The 27,429-nt window shown below is 39.9% G+C and overlaps 1 protein-coding gene across 1 annotated transcript in view; it reads left to right on the top strand.

The window, feature by feature from the left end:
- The window catches only part of SORCS3 (sortilin related VPS10 domain containing receptor 3), a 795,336-nt gene that overhangs the window by 252,156 nt on the left and 515,751 nt on the right, over nt 1–27,429 (top strand). The window lies entirely within an intron of this gene.

Here is a 27,429-nt window from a genome sequence, read left to right as displayed (position 1 = left end):
ACACTATGAAGGCAGAGAGATGGGGTTTATTTCACAGAAATCCATGACTCGGATGGTGGCAAAGTGGTGGGATGAATATGTACAATATGCAGACGCTAAGTATTTTTGAAAGGCAGATTGTTTAGTTGTCTATTCTTCAAGAATAGACTTATAGTATACATTGACCTAGACACTCTCAAGAATAACTGGAGTTGGGGAAAAAATGTCAGGACCGTCAATAATTGGTTATACCTTCAGTCCTTGGAGATAAATAGATATATTTGCTTTGGTGATCCATGTGAAATAACAGTTTGGATGCTTGCAGAAGCCTGAGGTTTTGTAGTTGTTGTTGACGACCAAAGCACTGCTTAGTTTTAGCCATTGGTTGTGCTAAGGGATAAAACTTGGGAACTCTCAAACGTGATTCCTGATTGCTACAGCTATGCCATCTCCTTGGCCCAGAAGCATGGATTTAAACACTGGGTGCCTAAGAAATTTGCTGCCAAGTCAGGGATGCATTGCATAATTTCTCCTTTTATTATTTTCATTGCCACAAGAGTTATAACTGGTGCTCAATGTCGGCATGAAGAATCCACTGCTCCTGGTGGTCATTTTTCTTCTTTTTTCCCTTTTTTATTTGATAGGAAAGAGAGAAAATGAGAGGGGAGAGGGAGAGAGAAAGACAGTTACAGACCTGCTTCACTGCTCATGAAGCATCCCCCCATACAGGGGCTCAAACCTGGGTCTTTGAGCTAGGTAATGTATATGCTCAACCAAGTGCAACCCTGCCCCCTGGAACACATAATTTCTTCTTCTTTTTCTTCTCCTTCTCCTTCTCCTTCTCTTTCTCCTTCTCCTTCTCCTTCTTCTTCTCCTCCTTCTCCTCCTCCTCCTCCTCCTCCTCCTCCTTCTCCTTCTCCTTCTTCTTCTCCTTCTCCTTCTTCTTCTTCTTCTCCTCCTCCTTCTTCTTCTCCCTCTTCTTCTTCTTTTACATTTCATTAATAGTTTTAATATAGAGTACACATTAAAATATTGTAGTTTGATATCGTGTGTCTAGTGGGTTAAGTAATCTATAGTTTTCATATTGTTTTCACTTAAGTCTTACTTGTTCTATTTTATCTTATTTATTTATTTACTTATTTAAATTTTTAACTTATTTATAAATGGAAACATTGATGAGATCATAGGATAAGAAGGGTACAATTTCACACACTTCCCACCACCAGAGCTCCATATACCATCCCCTTCCTTGAAAGCTTTCCTATTCTTTATCCCTCTGGGAGTATGGACCCAGGATCTTTATGGGGTACAGAAGGTGGGAGCTCTGGCTTGTGTAATTACTTTTCCACTAAACATGGGCATTAGGAGTTCAATCCATACTCCCAGCCTGTTTCTGTATTTCCCTAGTGGGGCAGGGCTCTGGAAAGGGGGGATTCCAGGACACCTTAGTTGAGGTCATCTAATTCGGAATTTCATGTTGGTGTCATGGTAGCAGGTGTAACTTGGTGACTGAAAAGCATTAAGATATAGAACATAACAAATTGTTTACTAAATAATCAGGAACCTGAAAACAAGAGTATAACAGATGAGATTTGGGGTCTCCATTTTGGAAAAAGGTAGTAGATCTATTTTAGGTATATTCCAAGGGGCTTATGAGTTTACTAATTTTTACCTAAGCTTAACAGTTAACATGCAGGTGGACCAAAGGTATTTTCTGGGGATATGGTGCCAGAGTTGGGAATAGGACTAGAAACGTGGATTAGGGAAGAGAGTAGCTCCCAAATATGGAAAACATATATAAATATTGTTAACTATAAACCCCATTGATTTGCTTTTTGGGTCCATATTCATCGCAGGAGCCCATGTAGCCTCTGCATCCCTGTAGGTCTGAGCTAGCATTCTGTGGTCATGGCTAGGAACATTCTAGACTGCTCTAATTTCAGGACCCATCTTCCTCGAGTGGTAGAGGATGTTGCCCAACCTCCCTTTGGAGAATGGGGTTGTCCGGGGTTGTCCCTATCATTAATGATCCTTATAGAGTTCAAGGTCCTATAGGGGCCCACAGAGGGATACACTATGTGGAACACATAGTTTCTTTAGTTCTCATATGCATGGCATCATCTGGAAAATGGAGACACAGTAAAATTCAGAGGGTTTCTGTGGTCATAAGATGGAGTCCTCTTGATATTTTTGTAACTTCTATGTGTTCATGTTCACTTCTGCTCATAAGCATTTGTTAAAGGCAGTGCTATTTCTGGTGAAGTTGATGTTTTCTGAATTGCTTTTTGCCAAATGGATGCCTTCTTAACCCCAGATCTCTTTTGAGAGATCTTAGTTTTAGTTTTGAACATTCATGACACTGCTTTTCTCTGTTCTTTAGAATGTGTAGAAATAGGGCTCTTTAAGAGGACTGTCAGGGGTTATTCAGAATAACTGGCAACATGTTCTATTTCCCCTTGGCACATACATTCCACAGACATAGAAGTCACTGTGTGCTAGGCACTGTGAGGCGATGGGGGCTTCAGGTAGGTGAGAGAAGATAGACTCTATCTCTGCTGTTATACAACTAGAGACAGCCATGATGACTACAGACAGTGATGAGTGGACAGCGTGTGGTGATAACTGAGTGTGTTGAACCACACAGGCTGGTGTGATGAACATAGTGAGTGACACAGGATAAAGTGGGGAGTGGGAACTTCCATCAGATTGATCAGGGGTGGCTTCACCTAGAACAGGGCTGGGGTGAGCTAGATGAAGCCCCCAGATGCTGAGTTTTAGTTGACATTTACTCTCTCATTCCTGTAAGAGCCTCTGTAAATACTGTGTCCTGGACATCATGCTCAGCTCTCCCATGCCCAATTCGGGCAGTGACATTTAAGCTAAAACCTAAAAGACAATGAGGAACCAGGCCTTCAGAATGCTGTATGCTCATCAACTCAAGGGAGTGAAGAATGTGTTCTCTGTGGCTCATTTGTGGTGCAGATATACCCAAGTAAATCCTGTAATTGCCAAAATTGACCCATCAATGTTAAAGACCCTTTTAAAGTGGATCATTTTCTTCCTTTTACACAACCATCAAATGCAGCAGTAATGAGGGATGTTATTCATCTTGTTTTACAACCCTGAGCTCCTCTGTGTTCATTAGCACACAAGAACTTGGTTCTATGAAAGTCTTAGAAACACAGGGCCTGACTTCTGGCTTTGTATTTTCATCCACTGTTGTTCTTAATTGCTAAGGAACAGTGGCTCAACCCAGGTGATTTCCTGTCTTCCTCTTTCTCTCTAACTTCAAATGCTTTAGTGGTTTGTTCTCTGACTAAGGGGGAATATTTTAGCTGCCTTCTTGGGGGAAATGCCTCTTTCTAGATAAAGCACACATCTATAGACCACTAATTAAAAGCACACTGAGAAATGCCACACTGAAAATCCCCAAATCACGAGTAGACTTTTAACTCCTGCACCTTATATGATGTATTACTCTTTGCACTGAGATCTGTAGGAGCACTTCCTGCATTGAATCTCATATTGTTGCAAAGTCCTATTCTTGGGGGGCTGTCTAACTCTCTGTTGTTCTGATTTACCAGGGATACTTATTGGCTTCTTTTCACTTGAAATACAGGCTACCTCCTTTGTGAATTGGCCCTTTAGGGATAACTAGGATTTAATTGTTTAAAGAAAAAGGTGGGTCAATATGAAAAGGCAGGTGAAAAGGCATGGGGTCCATCTTTGTGATCTTGGGGATGTCAAACAATGTTTAGGATTGGAAATTCGTCAGAAGTGCATTGTCCTCTGTAGTTTCAGTACTTGAAAAATGTGAAGCCTCTACTCTTAACCTCACTGTGCTCAGGAGCCCTGGGCCTCTGGTAATTCAGGTAGAGCTTGGCATGCAAATTTTCAGGAATATAGATGAGAATTGGCAGCTGTATTTAACTGTGTAGACTTCTGCAAACGTGTCTACAATGGACATTTTTCTTATGGAAAGTAATTATTCTTAGCATACCCATCTGAGTATGATTATGCTTTGGTAATTGGTTTTGAATCCTTGATTCATTTTTATTGAGCTGTCTTGATAGAATCCTTTCTTGATGTTTGTGAGCTGCATAGAGGTGCACCTGAGACACAGTTTAACTGTGCTCTTGGGAGGGGAAGAAGTCTACAAGGTGATGGACGGACCCTCACCCATGGATTATGTTTGTTTAGCACTCTCAAGCCCTACTATAAAGACTTCATTTCACCTCTTTGCTGAAATTTTATTATTATAGCCTGAACTGATCAGGCTTATTTTTATATTAAGCAAGAAGGAGACTTCTGCTTGTCTTATGCTCTCATACTCCTCTTCATTCTCTGACCAGCTAATGTGGTGTGACACTTATCTGCTGGTTGAATGAATGAAAGACTCATTGTTTAAATCCTAGTTGACCAGAACCTACTCCAAACTTCTATGTCCATGATTATAATACAGATATGATAATAAACACTGAATGTAACCATGAGGGATGCACATGGTAGCAGTTGGCAGAGTGCTATGACATTATACATGAAGTCAAATGTGGTAGACATTGTCACCAGCCTGGGCTGAATTCTAGCAGCTATTCTCCTGTGGTCTTTAGCAAACTTGTTTTTCTTTTCTTTTTTATTTTATTTAAGAAAGGATTAGTGAACAAAGGCATAAGGTAGGAGGGGTACAACTCCACACAATTCCCACCACCCAATCCCCATAACCCACCCTCTCCCATGATAGCCTTCCCATTCTCTAGCCCTCTGGGAGCATGGACCCAGGGTCGTTGAGGGTTGCAGAAAGCAGGATTACACTAGAGTTTGCAGTGAGTACCTCCCTAACACTTCCTCTCCACTATTCCAAACTTGGGATCCATGATTGCTCAACAAATTGTTTGGCTTTGTATGTTAACTCTCTTTTCAATCACCAGGTTCCAGATGCCACCAGGATGCTGGCTAGGCTTCCCTGGATTGAAGACCCCACCAATGTGTCCTGGAGCTCAGATTCCCCAGAGACACACCTTACTAGGGAAAGAGAGAGGCAGACTGGGAGTATGGACCGACCAGTCAACGCCCATGTTCAGCGGGGAAGCAATTACAGAAGCCAGACCCTCTACCTTGTTTTTCATCCTGAACTTTGGTCTCATTTTATGGGAAGTTGAGTCTGGTCATTCGCCTCATGAATTATATTTGAGACTCTCTCTATGCTGGAGCCTTTCACCTGGAGAAGGATATGGGTTGATACTCAATTTGATTGTAGACTGGCATTATGCCATCACATAGCTGGGACAGGTCACAGAACTTCTTCAGTATAACCTCCAGATCCTATTCTGTTCCAGTACTTGAGGGGTTAGCCTCATGGATTTTTGCAGTAGACCTAAGCTATTTTACACAATTAGTCTGCAAGTCATGGCTTGGTAATCCATTCCTGAGGAGAAGGATAACAGAAGAGAGTGGAGAAACCACTTGCCTTTATACCTCCTTCTGGGATGTCTGAGTTTCTGATCAGCTTCCTTTCTTTAGCATCACTTCCTCATGTGTGTCTCATTTGCTCAGCAAATGTGCACATGCATGCTCACTCCCACGCATCGTTACAAACAATATGGGTTGAAAAGTTTGTTTTCTGAAAAGCACAATATGCTGGATTCTTGGCAGAAAGGAAATTCTGTTATGTGCTGAAAGCATCATCATTTGCCATGCGTGAAAGCTTATGGCTAGAAGGTCTGATATTCCATTTGCAGGATGTGATTTATAATCACGTGCACACACACAGGCACACATTTGAGTGTGCTCCCACACAAAGAAATGTGTTAAGAAAAGAGCACAGAAAGATCTGAAGAATCCTTGCCCTCTCTGCAGCAGAGAGTAGGGGTTGCCAGTATGTCAGTCATTTTCACAAGAAGAGCATTTTGCTTCCTGTTCCCAGAACTAGCAAAAAGAGAAACATAGCAGACATTCAGTAAGAGCTGTGAGCTGTTGGATTTCCTTATCTTGGATCCATTTTCTTCAGTTGTATAAGACCCTTTTTTATTTATTTTTCATCTTCTTTAGTGACTGGCCATAGTTTTCCTTGCTGGGAATCCTTTGATTCCTAAGTAGGTTTGACAGCCTCCACTTACTTCCAAGTATACCCCATTGAAGTGTGTAACTTCAGGAACAATGGGGACCCTTCTAACTATAGAGCAGAAGCCCTCAACAGCCCCATTTGGTTTTTACCTGATGCTCTTCAGAAGAAGTAGCTTTCTCCCTATTCAGAAGGAAAGTGTACACAAAAGGTCATCTCTTCCTCCTTTCTGATAGCATAAACAATTGCACTGGGGGCTGTGGGGGGAGTGGAGGCTCAGCATTTTCTTTCAGATGCAGTAGTCACACAATTGCCATTTGCAGGTGAGCAGTTTTTCATTTCTATTGTAATGGTGGCATATCTTTGATTTGCGTGGCATAATATACTTAATCCACAGCTATAAAATATGCAACTAACCTTTGGCCTCACTCTGCTCTTCCACCGTAGAAGTAGCTTGATGTTTTTTTTACTGATTTAGTTCCCTTGAAGTTAACAGATTGCCATAAAGGAAAACAGAATTTCTCAACCAGTTCAGCTAATAGCTGTGCTTCAGCAATGGGCCCCGTGGTATGTGTTGAACAGTAACTACCCCTCTCTCCAGCTTGACTTGCAGTTTTTAATTGAATTTCTATCGCATGGATATCATGTTGGAACTACTCATCTGTTCCACTAAGTCTTTTGATATTAAACAAGTTCATCTATTTTATTATTGTAATACCTATACTGTTAGGCAGTTGATTTCCATTTAAAATTCACAGCCCTGGTGAGGCTGACAAGGTGAAGGGAGCTTATCCTGAACTTGGCCAAGCTAAGAAATGGCATTCAGAGGGGGTGGAAATGCAGGACGCTTATCTTGTTTCCTTCCTTTACACTCTTCTCCTTTGTTGGAGAGAGAGGATTAGGTCATACTGACAAATTTTGATAACGAACAAACTACCAGGTATTTTCGGATCACTCTTGGCTTAGTTTTAGATGGCATCTGCCATTCAGATTTGCCACCAACAGGCGCATACGTTTTTTTCTGGGTTTCCCCTTTACCTCCATTTTCCATTTGCTATCTTACTTTTAACATACACTGTCATTCTGGTTGACATTAGGGTTATCTGCTGCCAAGAAACATTTGTTTTTACCATTAAGTTCCTATGCTTATTTTGCTTTTTTTTTTTTTTTTTCTTTCTCATACTGAGACTTCACCTCTCTGGGAAAACTTTTTCATATGGAGACAGAGACAAAGAGGAAAAAGGAGAGAGTTAAAGAGACCACAGCACTGAAGCTTCCTTTAATGTGGTGGGGGTTGGGCTGAAACCTGAGTCTCTCTTGTAAGGGAAAGGAGTATGCACTGTCCAAGTTCACTGTTCTGTGAGCCCCAAGAGCTATTGTGCTGTAATATTTTATAGGCCTTATTGCTCTGGAGTTGCAAACATATGTTCCTTTTCAGTGCTTATCATTCATACCTTATGAGTTTTGTAGAGATTCTTTCACCCAGATTTTAGGACATTGAGGAAGACCAATCAAGATGAAAATTAGACCCGTATTATTGCACTATTTTCCCTCTTCCTCCACATTCTTTATTGTGTATACTTTTTTTTTTCCACCAGGGGCATCTCTGGTGCTCTGTGTTTGCCATACTCCACCATTCTGAGGGCCATCTGAAAGTTTATATTTTTTTTAATTCTTCTTAAACTATCTATATCTATATATATATTATCTATTATTGGATAGAGACAGAGAGAAGCTGAAGGAGGAGTGATGAAGAGAAAAGAGACAGAGGGACACCTGCATATCTGCTTCACCACTTGTGAAGCTTTCCCCTTGCAGGTGGGGAGCAAGGGCTTGATACCAGATCCTTGCACACTGTAGCTTGTGCACATAACCAGGTGTACCACTGCCTGGCCCCATCTGAAAACTTCCTTTTTTTTTTTTTTTTCTTCATCTGAAAGCTTCTATGAGGCATTTGTTGTTGTTGTTGTTTTGTTTTTAATGAATGGAAACTAACATCATATGTCATTGTGTGAGGGAGAAATAAAGAGTGGAGACTATATTCCAACTATGCAAAGGTGTAATTTTTGAGGAAAATTATCACCTGGCCAATGGTTGTTTTATAGGTTGTATTACCTAACATCAAGTATGTCTTGCCATGTTCATAGTTAACAGCTGTCTTCATCATCATATATTTCTGTTTTAATTGCCTCCGTGATGTTATTTCCTTTCATTTCAAATGACATCTTTAATCTGCCCACTCTTAGTTCTGTACTTCAGTCACCTACCAAGTATCTCAAATTTTGGTCTTCATCATTTAAGACTAAATTCTTAATCCCCCTCTCTCTTTATAGATGAGTGGTTTAATAGTGATTACAAGATTAAAAAATAATACAGGTACAATCCCACACTACTCCCACTACCAAGGTTCTTTGCTCACCCCACTCACACCTCCTGGCCCCAACCACTGAAGTTCTTTCCGGATCATACATTTTTTGGTAGGTGCAATATGAAACTAACCCTCTATAATATTATCAATTCTGTAAGTCATTACTAAATCACTAATGATATTTTAAAGAAGTAATGGAGCCCGGAGGTTGCTCCTTAGGCAGAATGCAGATCTACCATGCACAAGGTATATCATGCATAAGGCTTGAATATATATATTTGAGGCTCATTTGTTTCAATTCTCTGTATTCCACTTATGAGTGATATCCTAGGGTTGCCCTTCTTTCATTTCTTCATTCTCAGAAAAATGAAATGGCACTTGACTTAATAAACAGGGCCAAGGAATAATCACCCTCTCTTGTTTCTCTGATTTTCTCACATTCTCATGACTGTTGATACTGTATTTCTCAGTGTCTGATGCCTCTCATTTCATCAACTCTCCCATAACCATCAAATTATTAAGTCATATGCCTTACCTTTTTTGAAAGTCAACCTTCTTTGTGGTCCAGGAGGTAGCACAGTGGAAATAGCACTAGACTCCCAAACATGAGATCCTGAATTTGGTCCCTAGGAGTGCATGTATCAGAGTTATTTCTGCTTCGTTTTTTCCCCCTCCTCCTATGTCATTAATAAATGCATTAAAAAGTATTTTTAAAAGTCTACCTTCCTTGAAGGCATTAATCAAGCCTTCTTTATATTTTTGTGAGTTACTTAGAGTAGACTGGTCTTCTTGACCAATATAGATGAAAATTAGGTCTTTATTATTTCTCCTCCTATATATGTTACATATATATTTCACCAGAGCTATCTCTGATGCTCTGTTCCTGTCAAACTCTACCATTCCAGTGGACACTTTATTTTTGGATAGAGGATGAGAAACAGAGGGGGGAGGAGGAAGAGAGATACACAGAGAGAGAGAGACATCACAACACCATTCTACTACTCATGAAGCTCCTACTTGCAGGTGCTCCCATCTGGTAGCTGAGGACTTGAACCTTGGTCCTTGTGTATGGTATATGTGCATTCTGCCTGAGGAGCAACCTCCTAGCCCTGTTACTAATTTAAAATATCATTAGGGATTTAGTACTGACTTACAGACTTGATAATATTATAGATGGTTAGTTTCATATTGCACCTACCAAAAACATCTGTGCCACTCAGCTGCACCCATGTAACCACCATAATTCTCACAATAACTCAAAACTCTATCTTGGAATATGCACTGGACAAAATACATTATCTTGGTATATATTATTTATATGTGACTTACATGTACTTAGGTTTCATGATAGTAGTTTACCTGAATAGTCAGTCTTTTTTTTTTTTAAACTTTTTTTAAATTTTTTTTTTTGAGAGAGAGAGATACAGAGACACACACAGAGAGAGAAACACCAGAGCACTGCTCAGCTCTGGCTTATGGTGGTGCGGGGGACTGAACCTGGGACTTAGGAGCCTCAGGTATGAGAGTCTGTTTGCATAACCATTATGCTGTCTCCCCCGCCCTGAATAGTCAGTCTTAAGGTCATAACTCAGCGAATAAATGTGTAACCTGCCTTAACTGTAGTATTCCTATCTGCAAAATGGGTCATGATGAAAAGACTTTGTGATGGAAATCTGGTAGTTAAATTAAATAATGTTTGTCAAGCAGTTACCATAGCTACTGGAACTGACAGTTCTTGTTACCGGGAGTCAGTGATCTGCTCAAACATAAGACCAGTGTTTGTGTGAGATGAACCTTTGAAATTTCATGTTCAGCTCTGAAGCATTGAGAACATTTTAGTCTATAAATTGTGTCTGAGAACGAGCTGCCTTAATGAAATTCCTGGTTAGTTGTTGCCATTGGCCTGCCCATGTCCATGAAAAAATAGATGGTCTCTTGGGCTCAATGGTGCATATTAGAAATGTTTCTAATTTGTAAAACCTGCACGCCTGTCTTGAGTGAATAAGTGCTAGGCTGATGGTCAATGCAAAGCTTAACAATGGACATAATTATTAGTGTTTTGAATCTCTAGACACCATAACACTGATGGGGAAGCCTTTGAATGGCTAAGTAGACTCAAGTGGCAAAAAGAAAGTGATGCTTTTCACATTGCTCTGCCAAACATAAGCCTATAGGTTTCTAGCATTTTACTCAGTAGTTTTGGACCAGGTCTTTTTCTCTTAAGTTAGTAATGCTTTGTGTGTCAAGGTCAAATGCCAATAAGTAGCAACTTATATTTGCCATCCTGGTGATGTTGTTAGATCTAAGATTTAATGAAAAAACACAACAAGTTCTGCTGACAGAGGTGTGCGTTCGTGCGTTAGTGCATGCGTGTGTCATGTGTGTGTGTGTGTGTGTGTGTGTGTATTGGGGGTGGGGATAACTGTTTAAAGTCACTGAAGGCAATAAATATTCCTGAAAGGGACTGTGTTCTAAGGGCTTTAATCAGCTCTTATTGTAGCCAGTTTGAAGAGCATAAACATGTGTCATCATATGCTAATTACTTGCTTTTCCCCCCCTAGCTATTGGAAAACAGTAATTATTTTAATGTTGTTCTTTATTTCTCAGTTTTTGACTTTTAACCATTATCAAAATAAGTCAGATTCCAAAATATTTGTAGCCAAACACGCTGCAAATTAATCTGGAGATTCATTGTATGTGACACTCAAAAGAAAAGATTTGTTTCTGTGGACATGATATCAGAGATCCCAAAAGATCTTCCAGTCCTTTTGAAAAATAGTAGCTCAGCTGGATATAGAAGGAAGATCCCAAGGTTAGGAGACTTTTCATAGCTCTGGTATTTGCTGGTTATAGAATGAAGGAAACCTCATCCACACATGGCAGACATCTGCACAGTGGTCCCTGCTGCTGGACTTCTCACACCTCACACACACACCTCACCTGGGCCCATAGCTACTTGTTTAATACAAACATGGACTCTTGCTCAGTAATGCTGACTTCTCCTTTAGTTAGTTCCCTGCTACTTGAGATTGTCATGCACTTAACTACATTTTTGTTTCTGTAAATGTCTTCCTCGGGCTGGGTGGTAAAGTGTCCAGCAGAGCACGCCTTATCCCTGCTTGTAAGCAGCTTCATAGATGGTGGAGTAGTGTTGTAATCATCTCACCTTTATTTTTTTTCCCTTCTCTCCCTCTCTGTGACTTACCTTCTATTAAAAAAGAAAAAAAAGGACAATGAAGAAAATAAATGTGAGGAGTGGTGGAGTCATGTAGGAACTGAGCACCAGCAGTAAACCTGATGTTAAATAAATCTATGGATATACATAGATGTCTTCTTCCATTTCTTCACCTTTCAGTGCCCAACTTCAGGCTCTTTCACCTGCCCTGTGATGTGTGTAGCTCTGCACATTTATAAAAATGGAATAACAGTGATTTATAATGTTATTTAAAGTTTAGATGTATAGGCTTATAGACATCTGTATTACTGCACTGTGCTTGTCACCAAAAGTCTAATTTCAACCTATCACCTTACAGTTGAACTCTTTAAAAAAATTATTTTTGGATAGACATAGAAATTGAGAGGGAAGGGAAAAATTAACATGGAGAGAGAAAGACATATATAGTACTGTTTCCCTGTTTGTGAAGCTTTCCCCCCTGCAGGTGAGGACTGGGGGCTTGAACCTGGGTCCTTGCGCATTGGAATGTGTGCACTTAACCAGGTGTGTCACCACGGGGCCCGGATTAAACCCTGTTACCCAACTTTTTCATTCCTTTTCCCAACCGTCTGGTAACTACAGTTTTGCTCTTTTAGCTTAGTAACTTTTGTTTTGTTTGTTTCACTGCTTCTTCAAGTACCATGCAAGTAAAATCCTGCAATGTCTTTTTCCACCCAACTTACACCATTCACTGCCTATTTAACCCTTGAATCTGATTCCTCATCTTCAAATGGATGCAACAGTGTGACTGTGTAACTCCTGAGCTCTCATTAAGCCTATCAGTAGATAGTGCAAAAGTATTTGACTCCTGCAGTTTCATCAATAAGGATAATTTTCTACCATTATTAATGGTATTCATCAATTTTTCTTCCATCAAGTCTCTTATGTAAGGCTTTCGACTGGGCTTGGTAGATAAACAAATTACACAACCTTAAAGTAGCTAAAATGAAAGAAAATGGTGCACAAATAACTTAATATTTCAAAGCAATGCTATACAGGGAACATAAAACAGTCTACAAGAAAAGCAGATTAGTAAGCAACAGGATTCCTGGGAAGGAATTGGATTTTATCCGTCACAAAGTGTGTCCTTCTTGTACCTCAATTCTTTTAAAGTTTAAAGCATAGAAAGTGTGTCACTTTGGTTTTTGATTTGCAATGTTAGTGATCAATGGGGCCTCACACATGATCTCTCAGCTGAGCCACCTTCTGTATCATTTTTTAAATTTATTAGCATTTTATTGATGGCTAATACTTTACAATACAGTTGTTGACACATGAATATCATTTCTCATCTCATCATAATTAGTCTCTGCAAAACATTCTTATCCTCAATTTAGGTTCTTTTTCATTATCATGGATCAGAACACCAAAGCTACTCCCCCAAATCCCCTCCCTAATCTCCTCCCCCAGAGCCCTTTGCTTTGGTGTAATACACCAAACCCAGTCCAAGTTTTACTTTGTGTTTAATTTATATTTTTATGGAGGGAGGGCAGGATCCAAGTACTGCTCACTATTCACAAAGCTTGACCTCTTTCTGGCTTTGCTGCTCTCATATATAACAGAAATCAAGTCCATGGTCTCATGTATGGCAGAGATGTGCTGTACCTCCTAAGCTATCTCCTCTGCCCCTGGGATAAAACTGCAGTATGCCTTCTTTTCTGGAGACTCAGAAGTCGGGGAGATGTTTCCTTATAATTTCCAACCACTAGGAGCTACTTCTGCTCTTTGGCCCTAGTCCTCTTCCTTCATGTTCCAGGTAGCAGTGACTGGTGGACTATTTTTGTGTTTCATCTCTCTGAAACAAATAAATTTGGAATTGTTCTCCTCTTTCAAGGAATTAGCTTTATTATATTGGATCCCCCTGGGTCATTTAAGATTAAATTTTCCCATCTGAGGATCTGTATTCTGAGCCATCTCTGCAATGTCCTTTTTGCAGGTGATGTCTTTATTTTTATATTTTAAACTTCTTTATTGGGGAATTAATGGTTTATAGATGACAGTAAAATACAATAGTTTGTACATGCACAACATGTCCTGCTATTTCTTACAATACAGGCGCCACTAAGTCTTCCTCTGCCATCATGTTCCAGGACCTGACCTCCCACCACTTCCACCACCAGAGTCTTTTACTTTGGTGCAGTACACCAACTCCAGTTCAAGTTCTGCTTAGTGATTTCCCTTCTGATACTGTTTTTCACCATCTGTCTATGAGTGAGATCATCCCATATTCATCCTTCTATTTCTAACTTGATCTTAACATGATTCCTCCAAGCTCCTTACAATATGCTCTGAAAAAGGTGAGATTACCATTTTAATAGCTGAGTAGTATTCCATTGTGTATATATACCATAACTTGCTCAGCCATTCATCTGTTGCTGTACACTTTGGTTGCTTCCAGGTTTTGGCTATTACAAATTGTGCTGCTATGAACATAGGCATACACAAATCTTTTTGGATGGGTATGTTTGGTTCCTTAGGATGTATCCCCAGGAGAGGAATTGAAGGTTCATAGGGTAGGTCTACTTCTAGCCTTCTGAGAGTTCTCCATACTTGCAGATGATGTTTTCATGGATTCCAGAATTTAGGGTTATGGTCATCTTTGTGGACCATTAGTTTTAGTGTGTCTGTCAAATATATGTGATAACATAACATGATGGGACTAGGCCACCACTAACCCATTGTCTAACACAAGCCCTCTGGTGGGTCATAGCCCTTTGGTGAGAAGGTAGAGTCTGTGCATAAATTGTAGCCATTTATTCTGCCACTGGACAGGTCCAGCCTGACATAGGGCTCAAACTCTTCCTACCAGGGGACACACTGAGTTTCTTGACCCACACTCTGCCTTTTATAGTGTTCTTATCCTGTACAACATTTGGGGGGGGCAGAGAGTTGAGGCATCTAGAAGAAAGTGGTTGAGACCCAGTAAATGTTATCCACCACTTATTTCTAGGGGCAGTGTCGATTGTGGTGATTATGCTGCCAAATCTGAGTGATGCCTTGGTGCAGGTGAGGATCCCACAGCTCATACTCTATTCACCAGGTACCATCCTGTTCTGGTTTCACTTGGAATTTCACCTGTCTTGCAAAATAATAATATATTGTCTCCCTAGGCAAGCTGTACATTTCAGGAAGGCATCAATCCTATTTTATAATCCCTTTACGTTCCTTGCAGCCCAGCTTCATTATTAGATGTTTAATGAACCCATGGCTGAAATAAAATGTGATGAGACCCACTTGAGACCTTTTTTGTCACCACATGCTGTCATTCAGTATATTTCCATGTACCGGTACATAGAAAAATGACCAGTCTGCAAGATTTATCTCTCACTCCTAATATTCCTTCCCTCTATGGAGCCTCTCTCCTTCCCATTTGTTCTGATCTCTCTATGCCCTTCCCTTCCTCACAATCTGCTTGCCAGTGTGGGATTGCGTTTATCAGTCTGCTTTCAGTTATACATGCTTTTGATGCCTGATTATAGGACGTAAGTCTCTGCCTTGCATAAAAAGAATTGACAGAGGGTCTGGAAGAGTGCTCACCCAGTAGACTGCTCAGTTTATATCATGCACAAGTCCACGTTATGGGTACACCATGTACAAAGGGGAACTACTCTGTCTCCTATTTCTATTTCTGTTTCTGTTTCTGTTTATATTATACTCTATTCTATTCTATTCTATTCTCTCTCTGCCTCATTCTCCTTCTCTTCTCTCACTCTGTGTCTGGAAAAAGTCTGGAACAATAGAATAATGTTTGTGAAAAGCCCTGATGATTAAAAAGAAAAAAAAGAATTATCAAAGCACTAGGAGAAACACCTTTGAAACAGGAACTTCTTAATACGTTTAGTAGTATGTCCCATTTGTTGTCACAAAGTCTACTAGTGCCTCTCAAAGTCTCACTTCCCTGCCAAAAAAAAGCATAATCGCAGGAGACACTGTTTTTAAAATATTTTATTTATTTTAATGAGTGAGGCAGAGAGAAAGACAGAGACAGAGCGGGGGTATCCTGAGAACAGAGCACTGGTCAGCTCTGGGACTTCAAAGGCCCAGGTATGAGAGTCATTTCCAAACCATTGTGCTACCCAGGAAACATTCTTGCTGAACATTCTGAACACATTTTTTTCACCTCATGTTGAAAGTCTTGTGTTAACACAGCCTCATCTCTTTACTTTGTTCTGTAATATAATGTAGATAAGCAGTGTGGGAGTTCATACTAATAGGTTTCCCCAGTCCAGCCTATCTGTTTTGCAGTGTCAGTGCCACGATGTGAGTGAGCCACAACTAGATTTCAAAACCGCATTGTCACTTCTGCATCCAGGGGAGAAAAGATTAATGTTTCAAAATTACCGAGATGCTTCTGTGGATTTGACTTGTTAAAATACATAATCTCTGTAGTCAGCGATATAATGCCTGGATATTGAAACCATGATTGTTTATTTGGTTCAACTTTGGCATCACTTTTTGCAGCAAAGTATGCAAAACAAAACAAAAAAAAAACAAGTTTTCCATAACATCTCGAAACCCATGTTTCATACAGATTTTTACAGACAGCTTCTGGTTCTGTCCCTGCCTCCTTCTGCCCCATCATTACAGACACAGAGGTTTAGCAGTTGTGTGACAATTTACTTGCAGAGTACAGAAGAGAAGCAGATGTAGATGAGTATAAGTGGATTGTACTTTGATTTCCTGGAATATCACTGCTGATCATTTGCTGTAGAGTCCATGCCATATGCAGCTGTCCCTTGTAAATCAAAACGGCCTTACCTGTGTGCGGACTTCAGTTCAGTGCTTTGATGAGGGGAAAAAGTGGGAAATAGAACATTAGTAATACATAGAGCAGTACTAGGTAATCAGAATATTAACATTTTGATTGAATTGATGGAGCATTTAAATAGAAATATTCAACTCCAAAGACCAACCATGGGTGGGAACTTAAAGCATACAGACAAATTTTCAGCCTTTTTATATGATGAACAAGAATTATTTTAATAATAATATTTTTAAAAAGTTTCAGACTAAATGACTTGATGCTAAGAGCAGAAGGGTGGTTGGCACTCACTTTTTAATTACTTACATTCAAATGTTGATAAGCACACATATTGGCATCTCTAAAGTATCACCTGCTGGTGATTAAGTCAGTGTGGAGTAATTTTATCAGCATACAGGCAAAGTAACATAGCAGAAGGATTATGGAATCCAGTGTGTTGAAGGACCTAAGTTCTAGCACTATCTCCATTCCTAACTAGACTTGTGTGACTTTATCAGGCCAGTTCGTGTATAGGTTCAATTTTTCTTACTGGTAAAATGGAAGCAGTGATGCTTGCATGGCTGCCCTGTGTGTTGAATGACAGAAAAGCTATTGTTTGTTCGCCATTTGACCAGAGTGCTGCTCAGCTCTGGCTTATGATAATGCTAGGAATTGAACCTGGAGTCTTGGAGCCTCACGCATGAGGATCTGCTGTGTAAACCACTGTACTATCTCTTCAACCTGGCTTGAAAACTCTTTGCATTTGTAGTATTTGACAGGAATCTCTGTATCCTATGGGAAAAAAAATAAATCCTCAAACGCGACCTGAAGTCAGAGATGATGGACAGTTCAGTGTATGCACAATGCAATTCAGAAGGTAGATTGCATTTTGAAAATTGCAAATTCTCCTTTGAAGGATTTTTAACAGATCACTGTCTCTGATCAGTATCTGGTTTTCTAGAATGGAAGAATAATTTGAATTTTATTTGCGACCAATTGCGGATAGAGTTGTACCTGTCTGATTTTCTTCCTTTGCTATGTTCTCAATCTGACAGCCGGTGAAGTACCCTGACTTATTAGAGAAGTGGTCCCCAAGTATTTATATTTTGGTTGACTCTGAAGCATAATCAAAAGGTGACTATCTCTTGTTTAAAAGAGACTTGGCAGCTTTAAATAGTCTTAGAGCAGTAGTTAGTATTTTAAATGAGAATGAAAAAAAATCACTCTCAGAACATCAACTCATATTGCCTCAGAATGTGTTAAGTTTTGTAGGGAAATTCTGGTAAACGTATTCTCGTTAATACTGGTGAAACAGGAATATCTTATCCTAGGACTACATAATTTTACAGAACTATTTTAAAGATAGAAAAAAAAAAGTTCAAAGAGAGAAAGGGTGATGGGAAATAGGCTCCTGGATTTGACCCCAAACCTCACATTTAAGGAAGAAACATCCAGATGCTTACCTCCCTGTCATTAAGATACATACACTATAATAGTTTTTTTCCTTATTAGACATTCCAGTTTAGTTCAGCCAAGTTCCATATTATAGCTTGCCCATTATAGCATATATATACATATATACATTATATCTACATTTTATGTAATTTGCTTACATTGTATTATAGTTTTATTGGGGATTAATGGTTTATGTTATTGTTTTTGATACATGGTTACAGTTTCTTTTTAATTTTATTTATTCCCTTTTGTTGACCTTGTTGTTTTATTGTCATTATTTTTGTTGTTGTTATTGATGTCGTCCTTGTTGGATAGAACAGACAGAAATGGAGAGAGAGAGGGGGAGAAATGGAAGACAGAGATGGGGAGAGAAAGATAGACACCTGCAGACCTGCTTCACAGCCTGTGAAGCGACTCCATAGGTACAGTTTCTTATTTCCCCATGATGGATGTCTGCAGAACACTGTTACCCCAGCCTTAGGTCCATTTCCACCATCATGCACCAGAACCCCAATACCCACTCTTCACCTCTTTCCCAAGAATCCTTTATTATAAAACATCCCATTCAGTGCAAGCTTAATTGTATTTTCCCTTATATCCTTGTGTGTTTTTTTTTAAAAGGAAACACTGAAAAAACCATAGGATAAGAGGGGTACAACTCTGGAGTCGGGGGGGTAATGCAGCAGGTTAAGCATACATGGTGCAAAGCACAAGAACTGGTAAGGATCCAGGTTCGAGCCCCCAGCTCCCCACCTGCAGGGGAGTCGCTTCACAGGCGGTGAAGTAGGTCTGCAGGTGTCTGTCTTTCTCTCCCATTCTCTGTCTTCCCCTTCTCTCTACATTTCTCTCTGTCCTATATAACAACGACAACAACAACAATAATAACTACAACAACAATAAGAAACAACAAGGGCAACAAAAGGGAAAATAAATAAATATAAAAAAATTTTTTAAAGAGGGATACAACTCCACACAATTCCCGACACCAGAACTCCATATCTCATCCCCTCCACTGATAGCCTCTCTATTCTTGACTCTCTGGGAGTACAGACCCAGGGTCATTATGGGATGCAGAAGGTGGAAGGTCTGGCTTCTGTAATTGCTTCCCCTCTGAACATGGACATTGGCAGGTCGATCCATACTCCCAGCTTTTCTTTCTCTTTCCCCATTGGAGTAGTGCTCTAGGAAATCTGGGCTTCAGGACACATTGATGGGATCGTCTGCCCAGGGAAGTCTGGTTGGCATCATGTTAGCATCTGGAACCTTGTGGCTGAAAGAAGAGTTAACATATAAAGCCAGGAGTCGGGCTGTAGCACAGCGGGTTAAGTGCACATGGCGCAAAGCACAAGAACTGGCAGAAGGATCCTGGTTCGAGCCCCAGATTCCCACCTGCAGGGGAGTTTCTTCACAGGTGGTGAAGTAGATTTGCTGATGTCTTTCTTTCTCTGCTCCTTTCTGTCTTCCCCTCCTCTCTCCATTTCTCTCCGTCCTATATAACAATGACGACATTGATAACAACAACAATAATAACTACAACAATAAAAAGGACAACAATAAGGAATAAATAATATTTAAAAATTATTAAAAAACATATAAAGCCAAGCAAATTGTTGACTAATAATGAACTTAAAGGCTGGAATGTTGCAGATGAAGATTTGGGGGTCTCCATTTTGTAGATATCTAGTAGGCATATTTTAGTTATATTCCAAAGGGACCATGAGTATACTAGTTTTTCCTGACCCTGACCTCTGATATGCAGGTGGATATAACTTGTTGTCTGGGGAGATGATATCATGGCTGGAAGACTGGCATATTTTAATGATCACTTTTTAGTCACTACCAGTTCACCCCATCATCTGGGGCCATAGTTGGGGAGTCCTGAGATTCCCAAACAGATATGACATGATGGGCCTATATCTTGAACAGATCCATTTCTTCATTGTCACTGGTCATCTCCATCAGTAACAACATAATGGACCCCTTTGTGAGCCCCAATAAGACCTTGCCCTCAGTGTGGATCAACAATGGTAGAGAATGTTCTATCCTCTGAAAGGAGGATGGACAACATACTGTATCTACCACCTGAGGAAGATGGGTCCTAAAATTGGGGCAGCTCGGAATGTTCCTAATCATGACCACAGAATGCAAGCTCAGACCTACAGGGATGCAGAGATTACATATCCTTGTTTTTTAAAATTACACCTGTGAGATCATCCAGTATTTGTCCTTCTCTTTTTGACTTATCTCACTCATATGATTCCATCAAGTTCTATCCAAAATGAGGCAAAGGAAGTGATCATCATAGTTTCTTCTCTCAGTGTTTCCAGTCACCGTGCCCTGCCAGCCACATCCTGGTTTGAAGGAATCTTTTCAGCTATCACAAAAGCTAGGGGACATTTGGACGAGGACACATATTACTAATTTATCATTTCATTTCCATACAGTATCTTTCCTTTTAATCCTTTTCTTCCACTTCAAAGATAATGATTCTGATTTACATGAAGTAAAGGCCATAGCAACCTGGTCCTCAGGAAACCCACACCACACCACAGAATCACAGGGAAGAAGGGCACACATTGTAAGTTTATAGGTCGCTGTGCCATCTGCCTGATTATTTATTTCATAGCAGACATGATAGGAACTTCATGTTTCTCTTCTAGAGTAGAGCAGTGGGTGTGGGGGAAGCTTCCTGGACTTTATTCAAGTTGGATGCCACAGGGTTTGTGGAGCCCATGAGTCTGCATTGGTGTGAGCAGGTTTGACAATGGTGTGTGTGTGTGTGTGTGTGTGTGTGTGTGTGTGTGTGTGTAAGGAGGTGACTGTTCGGGAAAGTGCTACTTAATTAATCACTGGCTTTTGGTCTCTGAGGTCTTTAAGAAACCTCTCAGTAAAGATAAAAACCAGCTTCGTATGACTTCATTTTCTTAGAGACACATGATTGATCTGGCTATTGGTGAATGGAGACACAGAGGCTTCTTTCCACTGATAGTGTCATTAGATGAAAAGATTAAGTGTTGTGGTGAAAGGCTTTAAGAAGACTGTGAGTGATTCATTGGCAATGAAGGGAAGCCAAAGAAAACTTTAAAATATGTATTTTTGAAGGCAAAACCCTAGACTTTGCCTCATTTACTAGCATCATAAAAAAGCTTGTTGGAGAGGCTGAACTGAGAAAAATAGCCCCGTTGGGTCAAGCATATAGAAGTGATGCGTGGAGCAGCTAACTGAGGCTGGTCTCTATATGGAACATCTTATTTCTTCTTGCTATTACTGCTGGCCTACTCTGTTCCCCCACTTTTTTTCTTTTTAACCATTTTATAGGTCTGATGGAGATGTAGATGGCAACTCCTTTTACTTGGACACTCTTAAATTTGGTTACTGTAATTCAACTTCTTTTCCCTTAGGGATGCTGGAGTTGGGTTAAGAGTGACCACAGAGAGGCATTTCTCCCCTGCTCTCTCAAGCTTTCCTGGGATTCTTAAAGAAGACATAGCGCCTTTCCTGAAGGCATTCAGTAGCTACACTTATGGTTCTTTCTATCTGCAAAACACAAGAGGACCACATTTAAATTTTATAGACTCTATTGTCTAATTTGGCATAATGACTAACACTGAACTTCGAAGCTGGTAACTTCATCAATCAAAGTTGATGAACATCAGATTGTGTTGGATGTATCATCAGTACATGCAAAGTATCTGGAACAAATTATGGCTCAAGTAAACACAATAGAAGTTAGCCATTGTTGTGACCCAAGTAAGCATAAACTTAAGTCAAGCAGTGCAAGAACTTGTTATACAGAAGAGAATAAAGGAGTGAGGTAGAGAAGGCAGTAAAGATGTGTGAAGCTTGAGATCCATGGGAGTGTTTGTATCCCCTCTGGTCTTAATGGAATTTCAAATATTTAATTAATTCTTGGTAGAGCAAAATCAGACTTATTCAGGAGGCTTGAGCCAATAAATATATAATTTTCAACCCTATAATCTTCTTTTATTATTATTTTCCCCACCACGGTTGTCACTGGGGCCCAGTGCCAGCACTGTGAATCCAGTGTTTCCAGTGGCCTATTTTTTTTTTCTTGTTCTTTTTTTCCCATCTTATTGGATAGGGCAGAGAGAAATTGAGAGGTAAGGGGAAGATAGAGAGGGAGAGTAAAAGATAGATACCTGCAGACGTGCTTCACTGCTTGTGAAGCAGTCCTTCCTGTAGGTAGAGAGAGGGAGCTCGAACCCCGGTCCCTGTGCATGGGATTATGTTCACCTAACCTTGTGCGCCAAAGCCTGGCTCCATGATACAAATCTTTAAAGAAGAGAAATTTAGTATGTGTATACTTTTTGTTTCACTTGTTCATTCATACATTCATTCCTAACACATGAAATTAGTTAAGTTAGTGTGTATAGGATAAAATATAAATGTAAGTAATGGCAAAAAGAGGCCCAACCTCTAGGATATGCGTTGTAAAATCAGCAAGTCCTGTGAAGGTTTTTAAAACACATTACCATAACTTTGGAATAGTTGGGCTAGTGGACATTGGGTGCCTGATCTTAGGAAGTTGTCAGCAGATTTGGGGGAGCTGTTGGCTGTTTATAATTGGGGATGTGAGGATTATAAACCACAATTACTGAGACTATTGCAGCTATAATGTATGGGGTCTATATGAAAGGTTGCCCTTAGAAGCAGTAAAACCAATTTTCACTAGGCTTAGATAGAAGGTGACCTTGTTGAGAGGTTATAGGGATACTGATTCCGTCATACTTAATAGAACATTTGGGTGTAAGGGAAATAATCCATTTCTAAAATGAAGTATTGAACACCCATGCATAGTTGTTTGGATGAAAAGCAGGTACCTATCAGCAAAGCTTACCAAAATGTGGTCCATGTATCTTTCCAGCTCTTCATTTTTCCATCTTCTTCCAGACTTGCACTGGTTACTTTGCCCAGAGCCTCCATGGCATTTCCTCTAGGTTCTTTTATCATACCATCTTACCTGTTACCTCTTCACTGAATTGGTAGGAGGTCAAGAAAGTATGAGTAGACTACTAGTAATATATATATATATATATATATATATATATATATATATATATATATATATATATATATATGACAGGGCTTTGTACTTTCATTATTTCACTGTGCCTGGTAAACCAGTAAATTCTTTATTTTTCCAGATTGGAGGTAATAAACACAAGGGAGAGAGAAGAAGAGAAAGAGGGAGAGAAAGAGAAAGAGAGATATCAAACCACTGTTCCATCATTTGTGATGCTTTCCATCTTACACTGTGCTCCCATGTAAAGTGTGGGTTCTGCTGGGTAAGCTGTCTCCTGCCTCTCCTACTAATAATTTTCTAAGTCAATACTTTAACAAGAAGACTCCACCTACTAGGAGATACTATGTCAGAAGCTGGGGATACAGTGAACAGTCTGGTGCCTTCTCTGAAGCCAGGCTGATGAAAGAGAGCCTGAACCGCCCTTGCACAGAGGCAGCATCATCTCTGTGTCATGTGATGGATGCTCTTAGGTGCAGCCGAGTGGCCGCCAGCTTCTATGTCAACAGTGATCATTTACTGGATATTCTGGAATCATCAGTTTTGCCTTAAGCAGGGTCCTGTCACCAAAGATCTCAAGGATATCAGATAATAGTTGATGCTGCCAGGGACACTGAATCAGTTTCTAAGGCATGTGCACAAGTGCCTCAAGGAGTCTGTCACTTTTGGTGGCCATCTTTTCTTCTTCTTCATTTTACGTTAGGATGGAGAAAATTTGAGAAGAGAGGGAAGATAGAGAGTAAGAAACAAAGAGATCCATCTGTGGCACTAGTCCATGGCTCACAAAGCTTTCCTCTTGGAGGTGGTATCCTGGAGCGCAAACCTAGGCCTTTGCACATGTTAATGTGTGCATTGAACTCAGTGTACCATATCCCCTTTTCCCCCTCCATTCTACTCCCCTCCCCTTCTTGCCAGGCTTGCATTGCGGGAGAGAGAGACCAGGAACTCATGGCGGCATGGTAATACAATTCTTTATTCATGTGGGAGCCCCAGAGTTGGTCATGAGTGCAGTGGGTTAAGCCATGTGGAGCCAAAAACCACAGTGGCCAGACTCTGCTTCCCCCTGCATGCCTGCCCTCCTCTCGGTCAGGACACTGAAGAGAGGAAGAGAGAGAAACCATTAACAGAAGTGGCTTTATAGGATAAAACCGGAAGTGGCAAGTCGGGAATGGAAATGGCTAGGAAAGGGGGTGGGGAAAGGCAAAAGCATGCTGGGAAGGTGGAAGCTTCCTTAGCAACTGTTGCTATGGTTTTAGCCGGTGGGACTAATGTTACCCTGCAGGCAGGATAGGTCTCGAGATAGAAAGAAGATAGATCAATGGGTGGGGATCTTTCAGGCAAAACAGTGATTATGTAAATAGGCCATAGTATCAGCAGTGGAGCAGGGGGGCTGGCTTAATGTCCGACATCTCCCCCTTTCTTTTTATCTAATGAATGCAGGGTGATTTGTGAGACAGGGAGTCTGTTAGGATGAGGCACACCTTTGGGGTTACTACTGTCCTTCCTTGCTCAACCTCTCAGTAGAGAGGGAGACTTAACAGGATAGAGGCACCCCTCGGGTTCAAGCCCTGCCAAGCTCAACCACATCCTCACAATTTCCCGACAACTCCTCCCCCCCATAGAAATAAACTACTCTCTAACATACATGCATACACACAATATAAAAATTATAATGTTTCATTTTTATTAGTGACATTAATGATTTATAGTCAATACAGTTTTGGTATTTGTATAAAATGTCTCAGTTTTCTTCAAAACACTTTTACTCCCAGCCAAGGTCCCCCTCTGCCATCATGCACTGGGACCTGAAAGCCCCTCCTTCATTCCTCCAGAGTCCTTTATTTTAGTGCAATAAACCAATCCCAGTCCAAATTCTACTGTGTGTTTCCCCTTCAGTTCTTACTTCTCAATTTCTGTCCTTGAGTGAGATCATCCCATATTCATCCTTCTGGTTTTGGCTTATTTCACTTAACAAGATTCCTTCCAGCACTGTCCAAGATGACATAAAGAAGGTGAATTCATCATTCTCTTTTTTTTTTCCCTTTAGAGTTATCTCTGGGGCTCATTGCCTACACTAGGAATCCACTGTTCCTGTAGCCATTTTCATTTATTTTATTTATTTTATAAGACCAAGAGAAATTGAAAGACGTGGAGAAGATATAGAGAGAGAAAGATAGACATCTGCAGACCTGCTTCACTGCTTGTGAAGTGACCTCCCTACAGCTTGAACTGGGAACATTGTGCAGGTCTTTGTGCTTCGTATTATGTGTGCTTAACCCCTTGTGCTGCTGCCAGCCCCTGAATTCATCATTATTAATAGTTGAGTACAATTTCATTGTACATATATACCACAACTTTCTCAACTTCTCATCTGTTATTGGTAGGAATAAGGGAATCCTCTTGCACTGCTGGTGGGAGTGTAAATTGGTTCAGCTCCTATGGAGAGCAATCAGGAAAACTTTCAGGCTAAAAATGGACCTACCCTATGACCCAGCAATTTGTGTTTTGGGGACATATCTCAAGGAACCAAATAGATTCATCCCTAAAGATCTTTGTATACCTTTGTTCATGGCACAATTTGTAATAGCCAAAACCTGGAAGCAACACACACCCATTTTCAGTTAAGAGTAAGCTGAAATAGTTTCATACATTGGATTAGGGGTAGAGACTTTTATTTTGGCTGTGATAGGGCATACCTGTGAAAGCTAAGAAAAGCTTTTGGGGTCTCTTTCATCTCTTCAGTGGCATTGAAGTTCTCCTTCAAGTGTAGCTTCTCTTTTCAGTGTTCCTGAAAGTTGAGTCTGAGTACCATTGTCACAAAGATAATTTATGAAATTGTTCCATTTACTTTATGATCCTAATTATCTATATGTGTGTATATATATATACATATACATATATACACATATAAATATGGGTATATTTATATATTTTCAGAACACATAGAATATATCTTGATGCCATGAATGATATATTTTATATATTTACATAATACATTTTATATTATAATGCATAATTCCCAACATGTAAAAAGGTAGCTTACATATGTGTGAACATTGTTTTCCTAATAGTGGATCTGGAATTAGAATTCTGTTTAGATGAGATCTTAAATATTGACTAGGCAGAAGTTGGACATGTAGCAAGAGATATATTCCTTATTTTCTATTATGATACTTATTGAAATATAATTTAAGGGTCAGGGAAATGGTACACCTGGCAAAGCATACATGTTCCAGTGCACAAGTACCCAGTCTCAAGGCCCTGGTCCCCACTGGTAGGGGGCAGCTCTAGGAATGATCAATCAGTGTTGCAGGTATCTCTCTCTGCCCTTCTCTGTTTCCCTAATCCCACTCAGTTTCAGTCTTTATCAAAAATAAAAAGAAAGAGCAATAGAAAGAAAGAAAGAAGAGAAAAAAATGAAAAGGGAAAAAATAAGGCAAGCAGGGAATCAGGCAGAGAATGATCAGGCATTCATTGTGTTACTAAGTAACATTATTATGTTATATGTCCTCACAGGTCTTTGATTTCTCCACTCTTGATGACTTTTTCATTTAAATAGAAAGATACAGAGGGAGATACACCACAGCAGCATGACTCCCTCTGGTGCCATGTTTGCCAGAAGTTAACCTGAGCTGCTTGAATGGTAAGCATGCACCCTGCCCATTGAGCTTTTCCCTAGGCTGCATAACCTCCAGACTTTTCAAACATTTTTATTATTATTTTAAATATTTTTATTCACTATTAGATAGAGACAGAGATAAATGGAGAGAGGAAGGGGAGATAGAATGGGTGATAGATAGAGAGACACTTGAATGCAGCACTTCTTTACTATTCATGATACTTTCCCCCTGCATGTGGGGACCACAGGTTTGAACCTGTGTCCTTGTGCATTGTAATACATGCACTTCAGCAGATGTGCCATTGCTTGGCCCTCTGATGTTTTGTATTAAATGAAGTCAGTTATCAGATACTTTAGTTTTTTCTTTTTATTTCCCCTAAATCTGACCACTACCATTTTGGTTCAACTTTTTCTGTTTGTTGGGGGGAGCACAGGAAGACCACAATACCAAAGATTCCTTCAGTGCACTGAAGGAAAGGTATGAATCTGAGTTTCACAGAGCACACTATCCAATATGCATGTTATTTAATTTTTATGATAGTATCAGTACAGGTTGGCAAGAAAGTTTTACCAAAGGATTATTTATATAGGAATATCTGAGTAATTTTAATGATACTTTTAATTGTTCAGGAGTAATATAATTTTTCATAAATTATCAGGAGAAAGTGTATACTTTAGTTTATTTTACCAGAGAATATTACTTAGTTGGAGAGACAAAAGATTCACTTAATCAGCAATTATAGGAAAATGTGAACCCCTATGTGAACAAATCATAGAGACTTTTTACTGTAAATACTAAAGGTTTTTACAATATAAAACAATCATCAAGGACTTCAGTGGTTGAAAAGGGGTCTTTGGGGAAAGCAACTTGAGCCAAAGTTGAAAGGATACATAAGAAAGAGATGGGCAGGGAGCAGTCACTGCAGTTATCCTAGAGAAAAGTGTGGCATT

The sequence above is a fragment of the Erinaceus europaeus genome, chromosome 14, assembly GCF_950295315.1.
Source record: "Erinaceus europaeus chromosome 14, mEriEur2.1, whole genome shotgun sequence".
NCBI lineage: Eukaryota > Metazoa > Chordata > Mammalia > Eulipotyphla > Erinaceidae > Erinaceus > Erinaceus europaeus.
The sequence above is the reverse complement of the archived record's forward strand: the minus strand, read 5'-3'. Positions and strand labels throughout refer to the sequence as shown.